Source organism: Sceloporus occidentalis, unplaced genomic scaffold, assembly GCF_023333645.1.
Source record: "Sceloporus occidentalis isolate IW3139 unplaced genomic scaffold, rSceOcc1.0.p SCAF_3, whole genome shotgun sequence".
NCBI lineage: Eukaryota > Metazoa > Chordata > Lepidosauria > Squamata > Phrynosomatidae > Sceloporus > Sceloporus occidentalis.
In genome coordinates this window covers 200,529,171-200,545,488 of record NW_028316983.1, presented here as the reverse complement: position 1 = coordinate 200,545,488, position 16,318 = coordinate 200,529,171, and the positions used below count along the sequence as shown (strand labels likewise).

The 16,318-nt window shown below is 45.7% G+C and overlaps 1 pseudogene across 1 annotated transcript in view; it reads left to right on the top strand.

Moving 5' to 3' along the window:
* Nucleotides 1-2,559: 2,559 nt before the first annotated feature.
* The window catches only part of LOC149317346 (epidermal retinol dehydrogenase 2-like), a 48,947-nt pseudogene continuing 35,188 nt past the window's right edge, over nucleotides 2,560-16,318 (top strand). Inside the window, exon 1 of the transcript XR_016280623.1 lies at nucleotides 2,560-2,716. The product of XR_016280623.1 is annotated as an epidermal retinol dehydrogenase 2-like (transcript). The remainder of the gene's footprint in view (nucleotides 2,717-16,318) is intronic.

The window sequence follows — 16,318 nt, the reverse complement described above, 5'->3', positions numbered from 1 at the left end:
TTCTTTGGGCAGCACACCTTAGGGAGACTCCCCATTGAACCCTATCTTATCCACCCTATCATCCAGTGAGTGGATCTTCTCCTCGTCTTTCTGCTCATGCACCCTGTCTCACCACGTAGGGTTGAAAGACCAGTGGTTCTCAAGCAGTGCTATATGTGTCACCGGTGGAAGACAGAATGTTCACAACAGTTCCTAGGAATTTAGTCTGGCTTCTACTCCCCTTGCTTACCCATCATAGCCCAAGTGGTGTGCAGTGGATTGACCCGGTTGGGTCTCATCTGCACTGTGATACCACATAGAGGCAGACGACAGGCAAAGAATAGGATGCTGCAGTATTGAGAGTAGAGGTGAGAATCAAATCACCCTCCAGAGTTAGACTCATCCTCTGCAATTCCCATTAATGTTTCCCTAATGGTGGCTAGGGCTGATGGAAGCTGTACTCTAACATGTATAAAGCATTGTCCAACCTAAAGGTAGGGTTGCAATGTTACCTGAATAGCCAGGTTTCAGCTGGATTCTAGACGTCTTGGTGCTTGTTTGGACCATCCGCTGGCTTGGGTTCCAAGCTTTCATTTTTAAAATAAGACTTGTGCAGACAGAAATATGGGGGGAAACATACAGACACTCTTCTGTCAAATGGTTCCCCAAGAAACAAGTCCACCCAGGAATTTCTGGTGTGAGGAATGCGAGAGTGAGCAGTGAGAGTGATGGAGTGCAAGAAGGATGGTAGGGGCACACGGCAAGAGTGTGAAGTGACACAAGGTAAGGAGTAGGAGGGCGATAGAGTAAGTGGTAGTACATAAGAAGCAAGTGAGGGGAGTACTGTGAGGGCACCGGGTGAGGGAGCAAGAGAGGCAGGAGAATGAGCAGTGGTGTGCAAGAAGCAGGAGAGTGGTGCACTGTACTGGTACAAGGTAAGGCAAGGTTGGGAGTAGGATCGATGGGAACACAAGCAGTGCAAGTGGATAAGAAACAAGTGAAGGGTGCACTACAATAGTGAAAGGTGAGCCTAAGAAGGGAATAGGATTGTGGTTCCCAATTTCCAATGTTTCTATGCCCCACACCCCTAGGAAATGTTGGATTAACGTTTGCGCTCCCTACAAAAATAATGGCCCGTTACAAACGGGCAGGAAAGTACGCATGGAGCGCGTACTAGGATTAGAAAGGGGGGTGCTTCTGCACCCCCCTAACCCTAGTGCGTGCTCCACGTGCACAAAATGGCAGCGGCCATTCCTCACGTTCCACATGAGGACATCACGACCGCGCCGCCTCTATACGGGGCGGCGTGGATGTGATGTCCTCGCTCCGCGCCAGGGCGCTTAGTGCGCCCTTAGCGCGGAGCAGGAAGGAGCTCTGTTTCGGAGCTCCTTCCTGGTTTGGTCCACTGGGTGCAGCCTTCACACGACTGCGCCCAGTGGACCAAAGGAGAAAGGGGCCAAGCGGCCCCTTTCTCCTCCTCCCCGCCGCTGTGGGGTGTCCTTGGGGCTTGAAGCCCCAGGGACACCCCTTTTCAGGCTGCGGGGAAGCAGCCTTTTGCCGCTTCCCCACAGCCTGGAAAGCGGCGGATTGGGGCCTCAGCAGCTGCCGGTCTAACCACTGAGGCCCCGATACACCGGGGAAAGGGGCGGGTGCAGCCCGCCCCAAACAGGCGGTCTGTAACTTGCCTACATCACATTTGAAGATGAAGAAGTTTCTAATTTCTGGTTTTTGAACCACAACTTGAACATGTACAGTCCTCCAGGCGAAACAAGTGAAATTTTAAACAAAATAAGCTTTTAAATCAGTGCATAAAAAGCAAATCTGAAGTTGAGGAAATCAAGAGAAGGCATTAGAAAATTCAATGATGCTGGGGAAGGCAGAGGAAAGTAGAAAGAGAGGTAGACCCCATGTCAGATGGATGGACTCAACCAGGTAGACCATCATGGGCCTATATAGGACCTGAAGGGTAGAGGATAGAGGGGCTTGAAGAGATCTCATTCACAGGCACAGTGATGAGAGGTCCTCCTTTCCCTGGACATGTCCTCCATTTCAACCTTCTGCCCAGGAGGAATGACCAAACGTCCTACCCTTTTGAGCATGGCTAAGAAGCATGAATTGACATTTCTATGAGGAGGGTGACCAGAGGTCCTTCTTTCCCTGGACATGTCCTCCATTTCAACCTTCTGCCCAAGAGGAATGACAGTGGGCTGAATTCAAACATCGCAATGAGGTCGAATTGGGTTTTATGATAACTAGCGAATTTCAATGTAGTTTAAAAGCCTGATGGATTTTAGGTGAAGTATTAATTCGTAATTAAGTAAGAGGATTGTGCACATTTGTTTGCGTGTATAATGTTTTTTTGTTATTTGTCTGTCTCTTGCTTTCCTTTTTAGTTTTTGTGTTGTATAAATAACTGTTTAATAAAGAAGTAATTTTTAAAAAGGAAAGCCCTCCTCCCCCTGGTTTCGCCCCCATGATCCATCCTCTGCTGGGCTGCTGCTGCCTTAAGCAGGGCTTCTTCTCCCTCGTCCTGGTTCAGGGAGGAGGGCCTCCATTTTGCCAAGGCTAGGCCTTAACGGTTGCTGCCTTCCAGGAACCGCGGAAACAGTGGAGGCGAGGCGATGGGCGGGCGGTTGGCCTTTGCTTCTCCCCACCACAACAACACCGCAACACCCACAAGCACACACTCTTCCCCCGGGCGGGCATTGCTGGCTCCGTCCTCCAACGCAGTCCGTAGGTAATGTCTCTTTCCTCCCTCCCTCCCTCCCTCCCTTCCCAAGAGAGCGGGGCTGGTGGTTGGGCTTCTTCTGGGGGCCTTGCTTGGCCCTCAGGCTCTGGGCCCCAGCCAGGGATGCAGGCGGGGAAATGAGGGCCTCCTCTTCCCGGGCCTGTCGGTCCTTTGCTTCTTGGCTCCCCCCCCCCCCTTGTCGCCACTTCCCTCCTCAGCCCCCCTCGAAGGGTGACCAGGCGTCCTCCTTTTCCAGGACCTGTCCTCCATTTCAGCCTTCTGGGACTCCTTGGGCAGCTCACACTCTCTCAGCCTCAGAGGAAGGCAAGGGCAACGCCACCACCTCTTGGTTGGGTCGCCATAAGCCAGAAACAGGGTGACCAGGCGTCCTCCTTTTCCAGGACCTGTCCTCCGTTCCAACCTTCTGGGTGACCTGGGTCACACTCTCTCAGTCTCAGGGGAAGCCAAGGGCAACCCCTTCCCAGACACACACACACTTCTCAACAACAACAGCAGCAAAAGCCTGTGGTAGCGTCTCCATAATTCAGGGTGACCAGAGAGTCTCCTTTTCCAGGACCTGTCCTCCATTTCAGCCAGGAGCAATTCCAAAATGCCCCCCCCTCCCCCAAATTCTGAGCAGGACTAAGAAGCATGAATTTATATCTATAGGAATGTTTTTGAAGCTGTTATGTGGCCATGTTCTCTACATCTTTTTCTTGACTGCCCCACACTTTGCAGCACCTTGTCCTCCTTTGAGGCACGGAGGGCATCTGGTCACCCAGTCTCAGCCCCAAAGTCCTGAAATGGCTCCTGACTGAAAGGACAAAATTCCAGGAGGCATTTCAACACACTGCAGAAATAATCCAGTTTGAGACTACTTTAACAGCCCTGGCTCAATGCTAAGGAATTCTGGGACTGGGACCTCTAACAAGGTAAAACCATTTTCTTCTTCTTAAATTTGGACTGAATTCGCATGTTTTACTTCTACACCACCAAAAATGTACCTGATGCAAAGACTTCTTGAGGAATCCATTGTTCACTGCCTACAAAGAGGCCTGTGACTTCACTGGAATTGGATTGCAAAAGAGGGGTCCTTGTTGAGATGCAAATGGACTTTAAATTTCCTGGACTTTGAAATTCTCCCTATTGCTGTCTGGCCAGAAGGAGGAGGAGTCTGCTTGCACAAAATATATCTTCCCCATCATAACATCTTTACTAAGGACTGAAACAATATGCAGGCATCTGACTAACATCTCCAATTGTTTTTTCCCCCTCCTGTTTGGTATGTAACATCTTGTCTGATGAAGAAGCCCATGGAGCTTCGAAAGCTTGCAACAAGTATATTGTGCATTTCAGTTGGCCAATAAAGGTATCCCTGATGGATTTTTTATTTGCATTTGTTAAATGGCCAACACATATACCCCTGCATGTTTTCTGGGAATTCTAGTTTGTTGTGGCACCCAAGCTCTCAGACAGAGAAGGCTAAATGTCTCACAAATGCTGCAGTTCCCAGAATTCCCTAACATTGAGCCAGGGCAGTTAAAGTGGTCTCAAACTGGATTAAAGGATTGCCTCAAAGAAGGACAAGGCACTGCAAAGTGTGGGATAGTCAAGTAAAAAAATGGAGAACATGGCCACATAACAGCTTAAAAAACACTCCTATAAATAGTACGTAGAGAAATCTTGTAGCAGATGCATGAGGAAGTAGACTGAAGTCTATGAAAGCTCATGCTGCCAATTTCTTTCTTTCAGTTAGACTCAAAGATCTCTCTACATATTGATTCTACAGACTAACACAGCTATATCTTTGAATTCTACTCCTATAAATATAAATTCATGCTTCTTCGTCCTGCTCAGAACGGTAGGCATTTTGGAATTCATCCTGGCTGAATTGTAGGACATGTTCTGGAAAAGGAGGAAATCTGGTCACCCTATTTCTGACTTATGGCGACCCTATCACAGGGTCATATGTTCAGAAGTGGGGTGCCCTTGGCTTCCTCTGAGGCTGAGAGAGTGTGAGTTGCCCAGTAGGTTTCTGTGGTCAATCAGGGATTGGAACCCTGGTCTCCACTGTCCTAGGCTGCAGAAATAATCTAGTTTGACACTGCTTTGACTGCCATGGCTCAGTGCTATGGAATTCTGGTGATTGTGGTTTTGTGGGGTGTTCAATCATCCCTATCTGACATCTCTGGTGGCAAAACAAACTACAGTTCCCAGAATTCCACAGCACTGACCGATGGCAGTTAAAGCAGTGTCAGACTGGATTATTTCTGCAGTGCATATGCAGCCCTAGTCTAATGCTCAAATCAGTACACCACTTGTCTTTCTGATGTTTTGTTAGTTCCTTTCTGTGAAATACGACCTACAGCACTTGGTATTCCTGGGTGGTCTCTCACCCAAGTATTAACCAAGGCTGATGCTGCTGATCTTCCAAGAACAGACAGAATCTGGTGCTTTTTAAGGATATTTGGGTTATTTGCTAGAATTAGCCTGAACTAAATGTATCATGTCCAACCATTCCATCTGGAGCCCAGCTGAGGTTGAGTACTTTTCTACTTTTTGAGTTTTGTTTGACTGCTTAAATCAGTGGGATCAGGGTTCTAATGCTGGATGCTTATAGAGAGGATGTATACTCCACACAGGGTGGTTTACTTAAGTAAACAGTCCTAGGATTGTGCAATAAAAGAGCTTAACATTTCCGCAGTGTGTGCCCTTACTGAAGATTAAACACTTGACTAGATGGCCTAAGTATGATCCTGGCAGCAGTATAAGTAAAGTTGTGTGTTTATGACCTTTCCTAGTTCCATAGCCATTAAAAAAAGTGAGGCAAACAACTCTCAGATTATTCTTTGTGGTAAAGAGGAAGCTATTAGTAACATAGGGTGTTATGACTAAGAAGACCTTCTGTTAAATATGTAGTGTCTGCTGGCTCTACCTCAGTGACTTCTTACTCCAAACTATGTAAGCCTAAGGTCCAAAATACATTGCAGTTCTTAGGGCTGGAGCGTGGCTTTGGTGTGACTTCTGGACTCTTAGGACGCATGCATCATTGAAACACCATACCTCCACTGTGACTCGAAGCAGCTTTATTTTGGCTGTCTGTAACAGGCCATAGTTTTGTGAGTCATTTAGCCTCTGTTAGAGAGCTCTGATGCCACAATAAACTACCATTCCCAGGGTTCCCTAGCACTGAGCCAAGGCAGTTAAAGTGACCTGAAACTGGATTATTTATGCAGTGTGTTTTGGACCTAATTTAGATTGTCACATCATGGTCTTGTTGTGTGCCTTCAAATCATTTTTGACTTATGACGATCCTAAGGCGAACCTATCATAGGATTTTCTTGGCAAGTTTCTTCAGAAGGAGTTTGCCATTGCCATCCTCTGCAGTTGAGAGTGTGTGACTTGCCCATGGGCGAGCCATGGTAAGGAAGGTATAAACGTCTTGAATCCAAATTTTATAAATTCACACACACACACACACACCTCACAAGGAGGTTTATTTAAAAAACAAAGAAACAAAAAAAACAAACAAACAACCTTCATTTGGTACTAATGAAAACTGCTTTCAACAGACTGTTCAGGGAAGGGAGAATTTGGCGGGGGGGGGGGGGGGAATAGCTGGAAGTTAAAGTTTCCTTAGCCATGCACAATGGTTCAAGTCATGTTCAGGTCTGGGGTAAGAAAGAAAATGAGGTGCGGCTCCACGCTATAGTGTGTACTTTAACCGACAATCACTTTTTCTCAACCATTGCCATGCCTTGAGCAATGATAAGCAAAGCAGATACTCCTGAGATTTCTTGGTAGAACATAAAGGAGCAATGAGGTGGAACATGGGTGGAAAGAGAATAATAGTGCAGTCCTAAGCATGTTTACAAGTTCAGCATGTGTTATACCCAGGTAAAGTGCAGCAGTTCCAGGGCTGTTGTACAGAGATTATGCAACCATTGTGAAAGTATTGTGTATGTAACTTGGCACTGCTGATGGCAAAAGCCATAAAATTAGCCTACATTTACACTGTCAATGAGTTCATCTTTTATTAGAGATAATTTTTTTTAATGAATACTTAACTCGTTTATAGACGTGCTGCTAAATTGTCTGTCAGCTTGCTGTAAAACTTGTTCAGAAACATCAAGTGGTCTGGAATATGGCAGTCAGGTTATTAACTTGTAACTGCTGTGTGGAATATAATTTCCTTCTACTCAGGGATCTTGAAATGTGAACATGTGAAAGTCTTGGGAAAAATAAGACAAAACAGCCCTCTCTCATATGATGCAATGAAATGACAATTTTTAAACTGTCAGTGGAACAGCTGAGGACCCTGAAGCCTGGCATGGTTCCTAGAGGTGATTCACAGTAATTTTATACTTAGTGTGATAGGGTTTTTTTGTTTTTTTTAAAGTACAATTCTTAATGAACAGTCTTGTTCCAGGCTATCGAAATATCTGCTTGTTCCTATATACAACTCAATATGATCTTTATGTGATGCCCTCCTTCAGGTTTCTCCTTGCTTAGTCCTAGTCAACCTTTAGAAAAAGATTAGGGATTCTTCTGCCACCTAGTTGGTGTTCAGTTCTGGTTCTCATTAGTTGCATCCACACATGCCCAGAATTAAGTAGCATTGAGCCATGGCAGTTAAAGCATGCCAAACTGAATTTTTTGTGAGTGTGCTGACTTGGGCTGATGAGAGTTAGAATCCAGCAATGTCAGGAAGGCCACAGGTTCACCACTTTTGTTTCAGATGAATAAAGGTGTGTGTTTTTTCCTGTTGCTCCTGCTCCTACTCAGTTCATTGCCTAGAATTTTTTTTAAATTTATACTTTATCCTAATTTTGACTCCTATGGGTGCTTTAGTGAATTTCCCATGAATTATTGTTGCTTATTTACTTAATTGTGAGTTGCCTTGAGCAATAGCAATAGCATTTACATTTCTGTACTGCTTCATAGTGAACTCAGCACTCTCTAAGAAGTTTACAATCGGTAAACCAATTGCCCCCAACAAGCTGGGTATTCATTTTAGTGACCTAGAGAAAGATGCAAGGCTGAGTCAACCTGGAACCCTGTGGGTTTGAACTCACAACGTTGTGGCTGTAGAACTGGCATTGATGCCACCAGGGACTGCTGTAGTAGGAAAGCAGTAACCCCCCACCAAATCACTTGTACAAGAAAACTACCAATACAATTAGCCCTCCATATGGATGGAGTCAAGCTTCCATGGATTGAAAATATTTTTTAAAAATATATAAAGTTCAGAAGCAAACCTTGATTTTGCCATTTTATATAAGGGATACCATTGTATTTAATGGGAGTTGAGCACCCACAGATTTTAGTATCCACATGAATACTAAACTACAGAATTTCTGCAGTAACCTGTGGTATTTAGACATTAACCTACTATACCAATTATACATACATATATATATATATATATATATATATATATATATATATATACTATTCATCAGTTAATTTAGTGGGTGTCATCTAATTGCAACTAGTGTTTGGTTTTAGTTTATTATCAGATTCATGTTGCCCTCCACATGTTGGCTGCATCTCCCATTTTTTCTCAAAGCACAGTCTGTACATTACATAACATAGCTCTGTTTTTGCTTAAGAATACAGTGGGTCTTTGTTATATGCGGGGGATCCGTTCCGGACCCCCCGCGTATAACAAAATCCGCGTATGCTCAAGTCCCATTTGTCCCAATGGCGGCGCGCATGCACGCGCACTGCCATTGGGACAAAAGTTCCTTCTCCCTCCCCTCCCTCGCTTCTCTCCTCCCTTCCCTCCCTGCCTCCCTCCCTTCCCTTCCCCTTACTTACTTTCTCGGCGCAGCGGCTTGGCCTCCGCCGCCGCCGCTGCGGGGGAAGCCGGGTGGCGGCGGCGGCGGCCGAGGCCAAGCCTCGGCTTCCTTGCCACCACCGTGCAAGGGTGCGATGGTGGTGCTGGAGGCCTCTTGGCCCCCAACAGCACCGCCACCAGGCCTTTGCCACAGCGGTGGTGAGGGAGGAGGGCTGCCGCGCCGGAGGCCTTTAAGGCCTCCCGCGCCGGCATCTGGCCTCCGCCAGGCCGCCGCCGCTGCGGAAGGGGCGGGTGTCGGTGCTGGAGGCCAAGAGGCCCCAGCACCGATACCTGGCCCTTCCGTGGCCGCGGAGGCCTGGAGGAGGCTGGGTGTGGGTGCTGGAGGCCTCGCAGGCCTCTGCTGCTGCTGCCGCCCTCCGCGCCTCCTCTTCCCCACCTCCGCGCCTTTTTTTGGAAGAGGAGGCACGGAGGGCAGCAGCGCCAGAGGCCTTCAAGGCCTCCAGCGCCAGCACCCAGGCTCCTCCAGGCCTCCGCAGCCAAGGAAGGGGCGGGTGTCAGTGCTGGGGCCTCTTGGTCTCCAGCACCGACACCCGCCCCTTCCGCAGCGGCGGCGGCCCGGAGGAGGCTGGATGCCGGCGCGGGAGGCCTTAAAGGCCTCCGGTGCGGCAGCCCTCCTCCCTCGCCGCCGCTGTGGCAAAGGCCCGGTGGCGGTGCTGTTGGGGGCCAAGAGGCCTCCAGCACCGCCATCGCGCCCTTTCACGGTGGCGGCAAGTAAGCCGAGGCTTGGCCTCCGCCGCCGCAGCTGCCACCCGACTTTCCCCGCAGCGGCGGCGGCAGAGGCCAAGTCGCTGCGCCGAGAAGGTAAGTAAGGGGAAGGGAAGGGAGGGAGGCGAGGAGGGAAGTGAGGGAAGGGAGGGAGGAGAAGGAAATTGTCCCCAATGGCGACGCGTGTGCACGCGCGCTGCCATTGGGGACAATTTCCCGATTTGCCATCCGCGGATGCTCAAATCCGCAGATGGCAAATCCGCATATAAGGAGGGCCGACTGTATAGAATAAGTGAGATTTACATTTATGTAAATTTAGCCAGTAGTGAAGAGTTGGAAAGTAATTGTGTGACTAACAGCATGTGAGTCAACCCACATTTTCACTGAGTCTCATGTGCTTTTGTCAAGAGTTTGTGGCTTGGGCCCACCCTTGTATCTTACTGACCTAAACAGAAATAGACATTGACTGGAAGGAGAAGAGAGAAATGATGTGTGTGGGAAGAGTAGGAGTATAGCGTGAGGAACTGGGATGAGAATAAGTTGCAGGTTTATCTCAAATTAACACCCAAACATTTAGTCTTTCCGTCTGCTGCTCGCTTCCTTCTTCTTTCAGCTGTCCTGTTTCTTAAAGTCCTTGCCTCCTGGGACCGCTTTCTGTCTTGCTAACTTGAATTCCTCACCTTTAAAACTAGGCTGGTATTTTAATTTAGTCCAAAGTGATAAAGTATCCATGAAGATACCATACTGTCTCTTTCATTCTCTCAGAACTGAGAATTTTCACGAACATTTTAAAACACACTTAAGTGAAAGAGAACATACTGTATTGTTTTTTAACCAGCAGGTGCAGTCTTAATTAATGTCCTAATTATGAGTTTTAACTGTTCTTCAGATATCCTAGACAACATCCTCTATTTTAATCCTTCATTCATGCGGGGGGGGGGGGGGGGGATAAATCCAGTTTACAGATCAAATGGACAAAATTAAAGAAGAATGCAGAAATACATGACTGACAGTCAAACAGAAAGAGAAGAAACAAGGGATGACAGATAAAACACTTCAAGCAATAAAGGAAAGAAGAGAGGCAAAAGTAAAGGGAGATGGGGGGTAAAGCAGAACCATGAATGCACCTGTACAAAGAATAGTGTACAAAGATACAGAGGCAAAGAGATAGTAGACAATAACAAAAAAAGAACAAGCAACCTCTTCCACAAGATCCAAGAACTCAAAGGCAAGTTCACACCAAGGGCCGGGATGCTTTGTTGTTGTTGTTATTGTTGTTATTATTATTATTATTTATACTCCGCTCTTCATCCAAAAGGCTATCAGAGCGGCTTACAAATTGACAAGAAAAAGAATGTGGTACAATATCAATAAGAAATAAAAAGACACTGGATGCAATACATTGAAGAGTTATATAAAAGAGATGAAAAAATGAGTGATACATGGAACAAGGAACCATAGGAAGATGAACCCCAAATTCTATAAAGTAAGGTGGAAACTGCAATAAGAGAAACTGGGAAGAATAAATCACCGAGAACAGAAGATATTCCTATTGAATTGCTACAAGCCACACAGACAGAATCAGCTGTAGCGCTAACTAAAATATGCCAACAAATATAGAAAACAAAATGGTGGCCAACAGATTGGAAGCAATCAGTATATATTCCCATCCACAAAAAAGGAAGAACAAAAGATTGCAGCTTGTATAGGGCCACACCATTAATCTCCCATGCAAGCAAAATTATGCTCAAAATCCTCCAAAATAGTCTCCAGACATACATGGAGAGAGAAATCCCAAAGGTGCAATCAAGGTTCAAAAAAGGAAGAAGCATATATATATATATACACACACACACACACACACACACACATATATACAGATGGTTCTTAAGGGCATGGGAGTGCCTCCACATCTTGTAATCCTGATGAGAAATCTGTACTTAGGACAAGAGAATATGCTAGAAGAGAATATGGAGAAACAGAGTGGCTCCCAATCGGCAAAGATGTCAGGCAAGGCTGCATCCTATCACCCTACCTGTTCAACTTATATGCAGAAAACATCACACGAAGAGCAGACCTAGACTTTGAAAAGGGAGGATTAAAGATAGGAGGAAGAAATATTAACAACCTAATATACGCGGATGACACCATACTGCTGGCAGAAAACACCACAGACTTGGAACAATCACTAAGGAAGGTCAAAGAAGAAAGTGCAAAGGTAGGCTCAATGCTGAATTTTAAAAAATGACTATGGAGGAACTACACAAATTTAACCTAGATAGTGAGGAAATTGAAACAGTTAAAAAGTTCCCCTACCTTGGATCAAACGTTGATCATAAAAGACTGGGAATTGGAAGGGCAGCTATGAAGGAACTGGACAAGATCCTAAAGTACAAAGATATAACTCTGAACACTTGGATGGTCATCTGTCGGAGATGCTTTGATTGTGATTTCCTGCATGACAGGGGGTTGGACTGGATGGCCCTTGCGGTCTCTTCCAACTCTATGGCGGGATACAGACGGGCAGGGGAAGACGTCTTGGAGGTGTATTCTGCTGAATACGGAGCCTTCAGACCGCCCGCCCCGGGGGCGTGGCTCAGGAGATGGGGCTTCCACATGGGGGGCAGTGAAGACGTCTCACCTGAGTCCATTTCGGACCCGCAGTTTCCAAACCGCCGCCTCGGAGGACACTGCAAAGAGAGAGGCAGCTTCCTCACGGGCGGCCAAAAATGGGGCTTTTTTTTTCCTTTGCCGGCTGGCGGATGCGCAGCTGCGCAGCTGCAGCGCTAAGCAGCGGCAGCAGAAAGCCTATGGGCACATTTAAAGCGCCCAAGCCCCTTTAAAACTTTTCCCCTCGCTCTGCCCAAGAACAATGGTGGTCTCCTGCCAGCTGGTGATCAGCTGGTGTTGGCATCCTTGTCCGCTTGCACTTTGCCAGTGTCACCAGCATCATAGATGCCTCCTCTCCTTTGGTCCCCGCGCTCTTGCTGAATCTGCAATGCACAGCTACAGCTGTCTCCGCTGCCACCGCTGTCCCCCTGCCATCCCCCATCACCTCCCTTGTATATATGTAAATATTTACAGTTTTAGCGTTTTTATTGTTAGGTGAAAATGGCACAGGAATGTGTGTAGGGGTTCACTTTAAAGTCCAAACTTTCCAAGCAGCGCATGCGTACATGTTGCTCTAGGGTTAGGGTTAGGCTTAGGGTTACAAGTCTTAAAATGCGCTGCAGCTGTGCTGCAGCTTCCACACCTGCATGGCAGCTGACGCTGCAATTAAAGCCTGACTGCAAACTGCGCATGTTCCAGGACCCCGACTCATTATGCGACGCAGCAGACACGGAGCTTTTAAATGGGCAACTTAAATTAGTGGCGTAACAATTCTGGCGTACCAGTGCAGCAGCTTACAGACGGAGCTGCGCAGCTGCGCATCAAATGGAAAAGAAGCGGAGAAAAGCAGCACTTTTTTAATGCCGCTTCTTCCCGCTTGGGGCGTGCGGGGGGCGTGTTCATGGCGGCATTCAGGTAAGGCCCATCTGAAGGCTCTACCTTCATGACGTCATGAATACACCCCTTTTTGCCCGTCTGTATCCCGCCTTCGATTCTATGAATTGTCCAAACCATTATATTCCCCATTACCATGTACAGATTTGAGAGCTGAAGAGGTGAAGAAGGTAAATGAGAGGAAAATAAACACATTTGAAATGTTGTGCTGAAGGGTATTGAGGATACTGTGGACAGCTAAGAGAAGAAGCAAATGGCTCCTTAAGCAGATTAAGGCAGAAATATCCCTGAAAGCCAATATGATCAAATTGAGGCTGTCATGCTTTGACCACATCATGAGAAATCATGACTAATTGGAAAAGACAATAATACTAGGAAAAGTAGAAGGAAGAGCACATGCCAGATGGATAGACTCAATGAGGGAGGTCACAGGCATGAAATTACAGGAACTGAGTAGTGCAGTGAAGGACGGGTTCTTGGAGATGTCTCATACACTGGGTTGCCATTGGACAGGGACGACTCGGGGGTAGTTAATAATAACAACAAATAGATCGAATGTAAATGAAGTTATGCTAGTTGTATTTTCTTCTTTGTATATATTTGATTTTTTTTTAAAGTAGAAGCTTGGATATAACTGAAGCATGCTATAAGGATGGTATTAAATGCAGTACCATTTTGTAAGATTTGGGTTTTTTTTAAATCCTCATTGAGAGCCTTTATTTTTCAAAGTGGCCAATGGGATCAATAATGCCCAAACATGTAATGGGAGTTCTTGAAAATAATACCCACCCACAAGTATTTCACTAAGACTAGGGCAGCATATGCACTACAGAATTAATGCATGTTGATGGCACTTTAACTGCTGTGGCTAAGTGCTATGGAATTTTGAGATTTGTAGTCCTGTGAGATAGTCACCCATCCCTGCCAGAGAGCTCTGGTTCCATAACATATGATTACCAGAATTCCATAGCTTTGAGCCATGGCAGTTAAAGTGATGCCAAATTGCATAATTTCTGCAGTACATATGAGACTTCACCCAGTTCAGTAGGATAAATCAGCAGTAACATCTGCTCAGGAAGGTCTTATCATTTTGCTTTTTTTGGTGCTATTTAGCTGCCTGAAAAATTGTTAGCAGGAAATGCTGAAGCCAGTGTTGCTTTTGTCAGGAAACCACAGCCTGGGAGAACTGACTGATAACTGATTGCTTGTGACCATTTTCAGAACTAGTAGTACTTTGCTGAACTGAATTATAACTCGAGAATTCAGTAGACTTATAGAATCATAGCATCATTGAGTTTGGAGGAGACCACAAGGGCCATCCAGTCCAACCCCCTGCCATGCAGGAACTCCCAATCAAAGTACCCCTGACAGATGGCTATCCAGCCTCACACTCAGAGGGAGTGTACTCCACTGTTGAACAGCTCTTACTGTCAGGAAATTCTTTCTAATGTTGAGGTGGAATCTCTTTTCCTGTAGTTTGAATCCACTGTCCAGGTCCTATTCTCTGTAGCACCAGAAAACAAGCTTGCTCCAGTCTCAGTATAACACCCTTCAAATATTTAAACAGGGCCATCATATCACCTGTTAGCCTTCTCTTGTCCAAGCTAAACATACAGTGGGGTCTTCTTATCTGTGGGCATGACATCCACGGATTTGAGCTTCCACGAATGCCAAGCCCCGATGGTCTAAATGGAGGCGTGTGCACCTGTGGCCCCATAGTAAACAACAGGACTTGTCCTGCATTTTTCGTTATCCACAGGGGGTCCTGCATGGATACAAATGCTCCAGCTTGTCTAGCTCCAGTAGTAAGACAGAACATCTCCAGGATGCTGCCTTCTTTCTGCCATAATATTGTTTATCTCCTTGTCAAAGGATTTGAAGGAAGTGCAATGAAGGTACCCAGTTCCTTGTCCTAGCAATGCCTAGCTGGAAGGAGGATATTGTCTTTGTATGGCTGTGACTCACCCTTGTTTCAGGGGATGACTAGTGCTCTATTCACTGAGTAACTGCATCACATCACTCTTGATTTATCATGCCTGTGGACAGTGGGAATCATTGGGAAAGATCTGGGGGCACTCCTAGTCCATTTTTCATGAAGAGAGTGTGATGTGCTAGTGGATGGGTTGAATAAGCCAGGTGAGGGGAAAGAATGCTTATCCATCTTGTCCTTCCCTAGCCATGTGCTGTTGTTTATGAATACCAGAGCAGCCCATAGTAGGCAATCCTTACCCATGTTTAGATTGCAGATGTAGAAGCTGACCTGACATGTCTCCATAAGTTAGGGAGGAGTAAATCTCTCTCATTTCTGTCATGTGAATATATAGTGCAATGCCAGTATAAGCAGAAGGGTTGAGGAGAAGAGGTTGATATTACCTGGAAGTAATTTACAGTCATCCCTCCATATTTGCAGCTGTGATATTTGCGGATTTGATTATTCACGGATGTCATTAATATGTTCTCTTTAGGACTGTCTAGGTCCTCCAGTGCCACTCTGTGGTCAACTTTAACTAAATGTTGCACTGAAAGACCTTTTGTAGCTACTCCAGTGCCATTCAATGGTCAGTGTACAGTCGGCCCTTCTTATACACGGATTTTTTATACACGGATTTAAGCATACACGGTTTGAAAATGTTCCAAAAAAGTATAAATTTACCTTGATGTTCCATTTTTTATTAGGGACACCATTTTGCTATGTCATTATACTTAATGGGACTTGAGCATACACGGATTTTATTATACACGGGGGATCTTGGAACCAAACCCCAGCGTATAACAAGGATCCACTGTATGTTGGACATTAACCACAGAGTCGCACTGGAGGACCTAGAGATTCCTAGAGAGGTGTCCTCTCAGGTAAAAACAGTGTTTTTCTTATTTGCGTTTTTCCATATTCACAGGAGTCTTGTTCCCCTAACCCTAGCGAATATGGAGGGACAACTGTACTTCTATCACATGGCAAGGCTGATTTTACTTAAATTGACTTAAATATAAAATTGAATTAAATCATGATTTAAATTGCTTATCAGAAGCACTCCATTTTAATACTTTGAATCAGTTTAAATCATTACCGAGAGATTCTATGTTATCATCATTTAGTAGAAATACATTAATGTTTTGTGTTTCTGTGTTGTGTGCCTTCAAGTAATTTCTGACCTAGGGCAACCCAAGATTTCTTCAGAAGAGAGTTGCTATTGTCTTTTGCTGAGAGTGAGAATGGGTAACTTGCCCAACACCACTCAGTGGGTTTCCATGAGTAAGCAGGGATTTGAGCCCTGGTCTCCAGAGCCCAAATCTTAACATTCAAACCACTACCTCACACCGGTTCTCTATTCCTGTTTTATATAACATTAATACGTATTCAGAGATGTAATTTCATTACTGAGTAGGTACACATTTATTTGCAATTCACCAAAAATGAATTTTCCTTGTTTAAGTCCACATTTCTCCTACTCCTACTCCATCTCTCCACTTTTTTTCTTCAGTTACTTCCTCTGCTTTTGTACCTAGGTAGAGGTAAGGCTGACAGAAGGAAAGTGAGGGAG